This window comes from Elephantulus edwardii, unplaced genomic scaffold, assembly GCF_000299155.1.
Source record: "Elephantulus edwardii isolate Elephantulus edwardi_28Jun2011 unplaced genomic scaffold, EleEdw1.0 scaffold00427, whole genome shotgun sequence".
Classification (NCBI taxonomy): domain Eukaryota; kingdom Metazoa; phylum Chordata; class Mammalia; order Macroscelidea; family Macroscelididae; genus Elephantulus; species Elephantulus edwardii.
Window position 1 is genome coordinate 177,214 of NW_006400177.1, and position 11,515 is coordinate 188,728.

Below are 11,515 nucleotides of genomic sequence, written 5' to 3' on the forward strand. Positions count from 1 at the left end.
TAAGCCCAGTGGTGAGAATCTTTGCCTTCTTGATGCTGAGCTTCAGTTCATATTGAAGACTACAGTCCTTGACCTTCTACAGCAAGCATGTCAGACCCTCCTCAGCTTCAGCAAGCAAGGTTGTGTCATCTGCATGATGCAAGTTTTTGATGAGTCTTCCTCCAATCCTGATGCCATATTCCTCCTCATAAAGCCCAGCCTCCCAAATGATCTGTTCCAAATATAGATTGAAAAGGTCTGGAGACAAGATGCATTCCTGATTCACTGTTTCCTGATTTTAAAGGGGTAGGAGATTGCTATAGGTAATTATTTTTCTATTCATTAACTCCTTATTTAAAAGTTTTCCTACAGTAAAATCTCCTCGTTCTGTCTTGGTGTACCTCCCCATGCACTTTATCACAGAGCCATGTATTTATTCACCAGCATAATCAAGACACAAAGCACCACTGGAGACCCTCATGCAGTCTCTTTACAGCTGTCACTTCCCTCTGCTCAGAAGCACCGGATGTTCTCATCCAGGTATAGCTGGCTCTTCAAGGTCTATGCATGGCAACACAAAGCACTTAACCTGGTGAGATGGGCTCATTTGCATTGGAGATGCATCTGAGTGGTTGTGCATATTTAAGGACTACTGCTTGACATCCACTTCCCAAACAACTCACCTCTGGAAACTCTATGAACGCTGTTAAATGCCGATAGTTGTAGAGGGACTCCAGACCTTTTGTTCATAGGGTTGCTATGAGCCGTGCTCGACTCGAAGGCAATCAGTAACAATCAACAACTGCTTGTTATGAATGAATGGTTTTCCACACAGGAGCCCTGGACCCATCAACAGGAGTGAAGTTAAATTACGGATCCAAATAATAACTTAAAAGAAACGTTTGCAGTCTTCACACACAAAAAAAGAATTACATTATATAGAACAATTTTCAAAATATATTGTTCAAAATATATTGAGAAACTTAAGATACTAAACTATGGGTGTAGTTTGCTACCATCTGTGTCAAACATTAACAAAACATACATGCAAATACCTATGTGAAGTCTTTAGGTGGTATAAACAGCTACCATTCTGGGCTGATAACTGAAAGGAAGGAAGTTCAAGTCTAACCCAAGGTACCAACAAAGAAATACTTGGTGTTCAACTTGAGAGAACATGGCTGCTGAAAACACGGTGGCATGCAGTTCCATTCAGACACACTGACAAGGTGGAACGGACTCAGCAACTGGGATCATTTAATCAAGCTCTAGGAAGAGGAAACTGAGGCCCAGAGCAATGGAGTAACTTGCCTACAGTCACTCAGTTACCACATGGCACAGGTGAAGTGTGCAAATAACTAGTCTACCTCAAAAGTAGATGGTCTTAATCTCTATTCAAATATTTATAGAACATAAGCATTCCATTATAAACATAAAGATTTGTATGCAAAGCAGAGAACAATAGTTGACTAATTCCCAATTCCATTATCATTCTTTTGTTATTGTTGTTGTTATGTGCCGTCGAGTCGCTTGCGACTCATAGCGACCCTATGTACAACAGCCCTAAACTGTGATCTGTCCTGTGCCAATTGCACCGTCTCTGACACTCCCATCCCGATTATCCCAGTCACTGAATCAATACACCTCACAGAGGGCCTTCCACTCCTGCGCTGTCCCTCCACCCTCCCAAGCATGATGTCCTTCTCCAAGGACCGGTCTCTCCTCACAACATGTCCAAAGTATGTTAGAAGGAGCCTCAGAATCCTTGCCTCCAAGGAGCCACCCGGTTTAACCCTTTCCAGGACAAATCTGTTTGTTTTCCTAGCAGTCCATGGTATTCTCAATACTCTTCTCCAGCACCACAGCTCAAAGGCATCAACTCTCCTTCTATCCTCCTTGGTCATTGTCCAACTCTCTGATGCATAACAAGTGATTGCGAAGACCATGGCCTGTATCATACACACCTTAGTCTCTAGAGAGACACCATTGCTCTTCAGTACTTTGGAGAGGTCCCTAACAGCAGGCTGGTGTCAAGACTGTTGACTGTGGAGCCAAGCAAACTAAAGCTGTGAACAATCTCATTCTCTTCACCATCCATCTTGATGCTGCCAATTGGTCCAGTGGTGAGAATCTTTGTCTTCTTGACATTGAGCCTCAATCCATATTGTAGGCTGCAGTCCTTGACACTCTGCAGCAGGTGCTTCAGGTCCTCTTCAGTTTCAGCAAGCAGGGTTGTGTCATCTGCATAACGCAGATTGTTGATAAATCGTCCACCAATCTTGACCCCACATTTCTCCTCATAGAGCCCAGCCTCCCGGATAATCTGTTCTGCATATAGGTTGAAAAGGTATGGAGATAGGATGCATCCCTGGCTTACACCCTTCCCAATTTTGAACCATGCAGTGTTCCCTTGCTCTGTTCTGATGACTGCCTCCTGGTCCAAGTATAGGTTTCCTATCTTTTGTTATTAGGTTGCAGTTAAATACAACTCACAGGGACTCTGAACAACAGATCTGAACTCTGTCCTGTTCTGTGCCATCCTCACTGTCTCTGACATTCTTGAGCTCATTGCTTCAATCCCTGTGTCAATTCATCTGTGGAGTGTCTTCTCTTTCACAGATCCTCTCCCTTTCCAAGCATGAGGTCCTTTTCCAAGGAATTACTGTGCATCAGAGAGCTGGATGAATAAAGATGACAGAAGAAGAATCGAAGTCTTTAAACTGTAGTGTTGGAGAACAGTGCCAAAGATCACATGACTGTGTAAAGAACAAGCAGTTATGTCTTAGAGAGGGTGCAGCCAGAGTGCTCCTTGGAGGCAAAGACGGTGAAACTTCATCTCACGTATTTTCAGCATGTTGCTAGGAGAGGTTATTCTTCGGGGAGGGACGTCATGCTTGGAAAAGTGGAGGATCATTTAAAGAGAGGAAGATTCCCAATAAGATGTATTGACAGAGTTGACTGTAGCAATGGACTTGATGATGATGATGATGGCACAGGATAGGACGAGGTATATTGTTCATAAGTTTGCTATGAGTCATACTTGACAGGAACTAACAACAGAAACATGCCCAAAGTCTATAAGATGAAGCTTTGCCAGCTTTGCTTCCATGGAGCATGCTGACTGTACTTTTTCCAAGACATCATTTGGCAAAAGTACAACTACTTGTTTTTTGCAAGTCCATGGGATATACAGGACTCTTCTCCAACACCAAAGGTCAAAGCCATCAGTTCTTCTGTCATCCTTATATTCATTGTCTAGCTCTCAAAAAAAACTCTGATCTTTTTAGGATGAACAATATGGATTATATTATTTTAGCATGGCTAAACCAAAATGCAAAGATAGAATTTATTAAATCACTATTCCAAAATCCCCAGCAGTGTGCAAGTACTTTGGGGAACCCTGGTGACCTGCTGGGTAAGGAGTTGCAATGACAACCCAATGGCAAGAGGTTGGGACCCACCAGTTGCATTTTTTATAAACTCCTCCCATTTGATGTGTTGCCTCTGAAAACCCACAGGAGTGTCAGCGATAAATGGGTTCGTCCTCAATGGCAGTGAGGGTTTTCAGCTTGACACGCACTTGAGTTATTATAAACATATAAACATCTGTTATTATAAACTATAACACATCATTCCTGTCAAAGCCAGGAACTTCCTACTGAAGCCCTTGGGAAGAGTTCAGGAAGGTCAGAAAGAGGCTCAGAGCACGTGTGCTGCTGGGAGGTGGAAGGATGGACGGCCACATGTGCACCCTTTGCCTTCCATGATCTCGGCATCAGGTGCACATAGGCAGGTAGGAACAGCAAGTGTGTGCAGGTAAAGGAGCTGCACTCACCACCACCCACAGCCTGTCAGACAGTCGTTCGACGCCCATACTTGTAAATACCTCCAAACTTTTGGGAGAGGTGGCAAGCAGAAAAGCTGTGTAAACTTTTTTTTTAATTTTCTTCGACTTTATTTACAAAATTTGAATACAAATTCTTTCCATTTCACTCACTCCCCCCATCAAATTATACAACCCCTCTCCCTGCACATCCACATCCCCCTGCTTCCACCTATTCCCACTCCTCTTGGATCTTTATACTCATTCCACAATAATGGTTTTACACAATATTTGTCCTTGTGGGACTGAGTTAGTTCACTCAGCATAATGCTCTCCAGTCCCTCCCAAGTTAGGTTGAATTTACAAAACCATTGTTGCTGCACGCTGCATAGTAGTCCATTGTGTGGATGTACCATAATTTCTCAATCCATTCATTTGTGGTTGGACATTTGGGCTGTTTCCATGTTCTTGCAATGGTGAATAATGCTGCTATGAACATTGGTGTACAAGTCTCAGTTTGTGCCTCAGTTCTCATATTATGAGAGAATAATCCAAGTAGTGGTTACAGAATACTCCTGGGCCTCCACAAGGAAAAGACTGATAACTCAATTATAAAATGGGCAAAAGACATGGAAAGAAGTTTCACAGAGGAAGATATTCGAATGGCAAACAGACACATGAAGAAATCACTGGCAGTGCAAGAGATGTAAATCAAAACCACTATGAGGTACTATCTCACTCCAGTAACAGTGGCAAAGGATATGGCGAGAAAGGAACTTTTTCTTTTTTTGTCACTTCTTTTAAACACTGTTGGTGGGATTGTAAAATGGTACAACCATTCTGGAAGGCAGTTTGGAGCTTCCTCAAAAACCTGAACATAGATATTCCCTATGCGTAGACTTCTTAATCAAAACAAACACACTGGTAGGATGAGTTGCTTGTCTTTGAGTTTCAGGATACTGGTCTGGAGAGACATCAAGGTTACAGGTGGAAACTGTGGTTGTTGTTGTGTGATGTTAAGCAGGAATCAACTCATAGATGACCCTCCAGTGGGTTTTCAGAGGCTAAAAATCACAAGGGAGGAGACTGTCAATCTTATTCCCACAGAGCAGCTGGTGGACTCAAACCACTTGTCTTTGGGTTGGCAATGCAACTTCTTACCACTGGGCCACCAAAGTTCCCTAAAGAAGGCCTTGTTGGTTTTGTGTGCCATCAAGTTGGAACTGGCCCACTGATGACCTTCCAGAGGTTTCAGAGGCAGCAGAGCTTACGGGAGGAGATTACCCATCCTTCTCCTGAGGAACAGCTGTTGGATTTGAACCGGGTGCCTTTGGAAAGGGGACAGCTAGATGAATGACAATTGCATTATTTATGCATTTCATGGATTTGGCTTTCAGCTTTCACTGTCCTGGCAGAGAGATGGGACACACTTTTGATTTCCTGCTTAGAGACTTTCTGATGTCAGGACTTCCGTCAATGCCTCCCTCCCTGTTTTACACTAGAAATGTAAACTCAGCAGATTTTTGTTACTGGTTTGTTTTCTTTGTTCTTTTATTAGCCAAGCCAGTGAGCTGCTTTTGTTTGCTGGCTACAGCAAAGTGAAATCAGGGCTTTCATGAACAACCTTCAGTTCTGTGGCCAAATGCTGACTCTACAGCCCACTACTTGCAACAGCTTCAGTGATCTCAGCCAGCCTCCACTCATTACCACTGAGCATGGGGAGGGAGGGGGTCATGGAGCACAGGACGAGGTGGAAATCAGCGTCAATGGTCCTGGCCAGTGTCCACTCATCAGTCACTGAGTGTGGAGAGGGATGGGATCATGGGAGGCAGGACGTGGAGAGGAAAAGGGTCATGGGAGGCAGGATGGGGTGGAAACCAGTGTCAATGGTCCTGGCCAGTGTCCACTCATCATGCACTGGAGTGTGGGGAGGAAAGGGGTCATGGGAGGCAGGATGGGTGGGAACCAGCTTCAATGTCAGACGAATAGGAAGCAACTGAAAATACCATGACTTGGATCCGGTGCACCTTAGTCTTTAAAATTACATCCTTGCTCTCTAATGTTTTGGAGGAGTCCTCAACAGCAGATTTTCCCAACACATCACGTCTTGATCTCTTGATTGCGGCTGTCTTGGGTACTGATAGTGGGTTCAAGTAAAATAAAACTGGTGATGACGTCAATGTTTTTTCTATCATGATGTTGTCTGTCAGTCCAGTGGTGAGGATTTTTGTTTCCTTGATGTTGAGATGTAACCTGTATTGAAGCCTGTAGTCTTTGTTCTTCTGCAGAAAGTGCTTCAAGTCCTCTTCACTCTCTCCAAACAAGTGGCACTAGATTTGGCAGATTCTAGAAAGCATGCCATGGAGAGGATTCCCAGGAGCCCTGGCTCAAGGGAGAGCAGCAAAGAATGGTTGAGTTTTTCAGTGAAAACATTCTAATCTTGAAGTTTGTAATATAAATGTCACTAAAATCAGAATAGTTTGTTAGGAGCAACTTTAAGGAGCTGGTTTTGCAATAAAGGCTGACTGGTGAATTCATTACCTTGATGGTCATTAACTCTGTTGATGGCTAAGTGACTTTTGGTCATTTTCTATACAAAAGTCCCCTTGACTGGGGCCAGGGTGATATGAAATGAAGGAATAAGGTGAAAGGTTAGAGAGTGAAGACCAAGGAGAGTTAAGTTAGAAGTATGTAATTCTCACTGCCACACACTCCTTTCTTAGACTCTCAGGAAGCCCAGCTGTTCTCAGCACTGAACTAGATCCAGATCCCCCCAAAACCTCTCTATCCTTATGAGAAGAAGACCAGCAGATGAGTGAGTTAAGGTGTGATACCAAGAGACAAAGGAAGAGTCCACAGCTGTTAGGACCTGATTTCTAAGCTGTTTGATACCTTGGATTTCAACCCTGGGTTCTAGTCAGTGGGTAATGTAATTATGACATTAACATAATAAATGTTAAAACAGTCATTCACTGTAGATATAGATTTAAACAAAGAGATGAATATTCCCCCTCTACCTACCAACTTCAACACTACTCAGTTTCATTTCAGTTAATTTGGGATTATTTTGCAATTTCACTTCCCCATATCAACTTGATTTCCTAAGAAACAAACTATCTCTCAATTCTTCTCACTTCTAATTTAGGATACCTAAATGGGCAGGGGGAAAATAAACTGGCTGCACAGTTCAAATTAGGAAAGTGTGTGTCAGGGCTGCATCCTCTCTTCATACCTTTTCAATCTGCATGCTGGACAAACCACTTGAGAACCTGGACTTTATGTCGTCATGATTGGAAGAAGACTCAGCAGCCTGCGTTACGCAGATGACACAATCTTGCTTATTTCAAGTGAAGAGAACTTGAAGCACTTGCTGCAGAAGGTCAAAGACTACAGCCTTCACTAGGAATTGTATCTCAACATCAAGAAAACTTCACCACCGGGCCACCAGGCCACATCATGATAGGTGGAGAAAAGATTGAAGTAATCAATTATTTCATTTTACTTGGATCTACAATCAACACCCATGGCAGGAGAGCCAAGAAATTCAAAGACAGTCAAGGATCTCTCCAAAGCGCAGTTACAGTGTAGGTGCACCTGACCCAAGCCGTGGTCTTTCTAATTATTCCTTGAGCTTCTGGAAGTTGGACAATGAGTAAAGATGATGGAAGACTCAATTCATTTGGGTTGAAGTACTGGAGAAGAGCACTGAACACTTCACAGACTGCCTACAGAGCAAACAACTCTGACTTGGAGGAAGTTCCACCAAGGTACTTCTTAGAGGCGAGGTTAGCGAGGCTTCATCTCACATACTTTGGGCATACTGTTAGAAGGGGCCAGTCCTTGGAAAAATACATCACACTGGTAAAGCTGGAGGTCAGAAAAGAGAGGAAGGTCCTCAATAGGATGGATTAACACAGAGACGGTAACAGTGGGCTCAGTCGTAGATAAGGATGGTGCAGGCTGGGGCACCATCAGATGGGACACCGGCAGTGAGGCTCAGCTCGGTTGTTCACAGGGTCGCTATGCGGTGTAGTCAATTCAGTTGCTGTTGTTGTTAACTGCTATTGGGTCAACCCTGACCCGTGGATCTGAGCCCTGCCCTACCCTGTGCCGTCCTCTTCATCTCAGACACACTCAAGCCCACTGGCACGGGCAGTGTGACCATCCATCTTGCTGAAGGTCTTTCACTCTTTCGCTGACCCCTCACCTTTCTCAGCATGATGCTTTTTCCAAGAACTGCCCCTCTTAACAACACGTGTATGTGAAATGAAGTTCCACTCTCTTTGCCTTCAAGAAGCACCCTGGCTGCACCTTTTCTGAGACGTACTTGTTTGCCCTTTCAGCAGTCAATGGGCTATTCAGCACTCTTCTCCATAGTACCTAACAACAACAACAAATGGGCTGGAGCCTGGAGAAGACTGCACATGTAAGTTATACTTTATGTCATTTAAACCTCATTCACTCACTGCCATTGAGTCAGAACTGACTCATAGCTGCCCCTCCAGGGGGCTTTCAGAAGCTGTAATTCACATGGGAGGAGAATGCCTATCTTTCTTCCTTGGGGTCGCTCGTGGATTCGAACTAACTGACTTTAGGTTAGCAGCACAGCTTTCTATAGACTATGCCACTAGAACTCCCATTTAAAATTGTTGTTTTGTGCTGTTGAGTCACCTGCGACACATAGCAACCCTGTGTACAACAGCTCAGAAGCCTGCCCTGAGCCATCTCCCTGACTCCAACACACCTACTCTCATAGTTCCAGTTACTGTACCAATCCATTTCATCTGGGGTCTTCTTCTCCTGCACTCTTCCTCCACCTTTCTGAGAATTCAAAATTATTAACTTATTAAAACCAACACACACACACCCCAATGCTATCAAGTCACACGGACTTACAGTGACCCTGTAGAACAGACGAGAGTCTCAGAAGTCTTCCGAGGTCATAAATCTTCAGGAAGCCCAGGTGGGTTTGGACCATCTATTGCTTGGTTTGTAGATTTATTCCTTAACCTATGCCACCAGTGTGCCAATGTCTTCACAGGTACTAAACAATCTGGAGGAAATCATTTCTCTCTAGGTCAATTTTAATAAATATGTTGTTGTCATGTGTCACCAAGTTAACTATGACTTGCAGTGACCCGATGAGCAATGGTTCAAAACCTTGTCCTGTTCTGAGCCAACCTCATTGTCTCTGGCACACCTGACCCCACTGCCACAGTCACTGTGTCAACCCATTGCATCCAGAATCTTCCTCTTCTGTGCTGGCCTTATATCCTTCCAAACATGATGTCCTAATCCAAAGACTGGTCCCTCCTGATGACATTTCCAAAGTATGGGAGACAAAGCTTCAAAATCCTTGCCTCCGAGGAGTAACCTGGTTTCTCCCTCTTCAGAGCAGACTTATTTGTTCTCTGGGTGGTCGATGATATGTTCAAGACTCTTCTCCAGCACCACAACTCATAGGCATTGATTCTTCTTCTGTCATCTTTAGTCATTGTCCAGCTTTCAGATGCATAGTAAGCAATTGAGAAGACTATGGCCTGAATTGGGTGCACCTTAGTCTCTAGATGGACATTGTTTTCTTTAGCACTCTGGAGAGGTCCTTGACAGCAGATTTTCCCAATGCAAAGATCAAAATGTCTTTTAATTTCTTGACTACTGGTGGCAAGAGTGTCGATTGTGGATCTGAGCAAGAGGAAACCATTAATAACTTTTCTCCATAAATCTTTTCTCCATCTATCAGCATGCTGTTAATTGGACTAGCAGTGAGGCTTTTTGTTTTCTTAATGTTGCGATGTAGTCCATACTGAAGGCTGCAGTCTTCGATTTTCTGTAGCAAATGCTCCAAGTTCTTCTCAGTTTTGGCAAGCAAGATTGTGTCATCGGCATAACACAGTTGATGAGTCTTCCTCCAATCCTGATGCCACATTCTTCTTCATATAGACCGCCTCTTGGTTGATCTGGTCGGCAGACAGATTGAAAAAGCATGGAGAAAGGACACACCCGACACACTTTCTCTTGATTTTGAACCACACAGCATTCCCAAGACTGCAGCTTCTTGTTTTAGATACAGATTTTGCATAAGCACAATCACGTGTTCTTGGATTCCTATTATTCTCAACATTAGCCACAATTTGTTAGATCCACAAAGTCAAATGCCTTTGCATAGTCAATAAAAAACAGACATTGATCTGAAGTTCACTGCTTTTATTCATGATCCACCTGACATCAGCAATAATACCCCTAGTTCCACAGACTCTTCTAACAAACTTGTTTGTACTTCTAGCGGTTCTATGTCAAGATACTACTCTAGCTGGTTGGTTTTGGTTGTGTTTACACACACACACACACACACACACACACACACACACACACACACACCCCTTTCAGCAAGATTTTGCTTGCACATAATTATTAGTGAAATTGTTTGATAATTTTCATATTCTGTTGGATTACTTTTTTTGGGGAATGGAAATAAATATGGATCTCTTTCAGTCTGTTGGCCAGATTGTCCTCCAGGTTTCTTGGCACAACATAGTGAACATGTCCAGGGCTGCATCTATTTGCTGAAATATATCAGTTGGTAGTCAATCAATTCCTGGGGCTTTATATTTTGCAAATTCCTTCAGAGCAGCCTGAATTTCTTCTTTTATTACTATTTGTTCTTGATCTATGTTAACATTAATAAGAATAAGGGCATAAACTGAAAGACCCCATAGTTCTGAAGAAATGACTAAGAAAAAGTATGAGTCATACAGAGGGCCTTTGTTTCATTTAAAACGTCTCCATTTTCAGTAAAATAATGAGAAAATCATTGCTGCCCAGTGGGAACTGACTCACAGGGGGCTCTCTGTTGGATTTCAGAGGCTACAAATCACAGGGGAGGAGATGCCTGTCTTTCTGCTGCAGAAGGCAGATCCAGTCAGAGAGGCACAGCCTAGGGTGAGTTCCCTGTGGAAGTGACTCCTCATTGCTGAAGAAGGAAGCAGCCCTGACTACTCCCACCTGAATGCTCTGTTATCCAGGGCACTGGATTAGGGCGCAGGCTTGGAGGTTCTGCTTTCTAGTAAAGACCAGACAATGGGCAGGCTAAATACCCTCTAGCATTTTAAGTCCCTCATATATACAGTGGGATAATAATGTATAATAATGGCATTTTCCTTCACAGTGCTGTCAGGGACATGAAGAGACACTTCAAAGGCCTCACCTTCAAAGCCTGGGACAAAAGAGGTGCCCAGCAGGTGGTGAACATGAGCTGGGTTGATTGATATATGGCAAATACGGTTCCTTTAAAAATTCATCCAAAATTATCCAGAACTTTTGAATGACTACATTTTATTATCTTGGGATAATAATAATCCTTACTAATAGTAAGAATTTACTACATTTTAACCTCTTTAGCTAGATGTAAGGAGTCAATTTAAGACAAATCACTGTGTATTTACATTTCTCTTTCCATTACTCATTAGGAACATTACTTGGGTTTGTTTACATTCTAGAATGAATTTTGCTACTGACAGATATTTAAAATCAGGAATAAATTCCTTTATCTCGCTATTAAGAAATCATCTGAAATGCCTTTTTAGCATTGTCGTTGCATGTGATCAAGTTGGAACCGACTCATAGCTGACCCTCCAGCATATTTCCAGAGTCTGTAAATCAGACAGGAGGAGATTGCCCATCTTTCTCAGGAGGAGTAGCTGGCAGATTCGA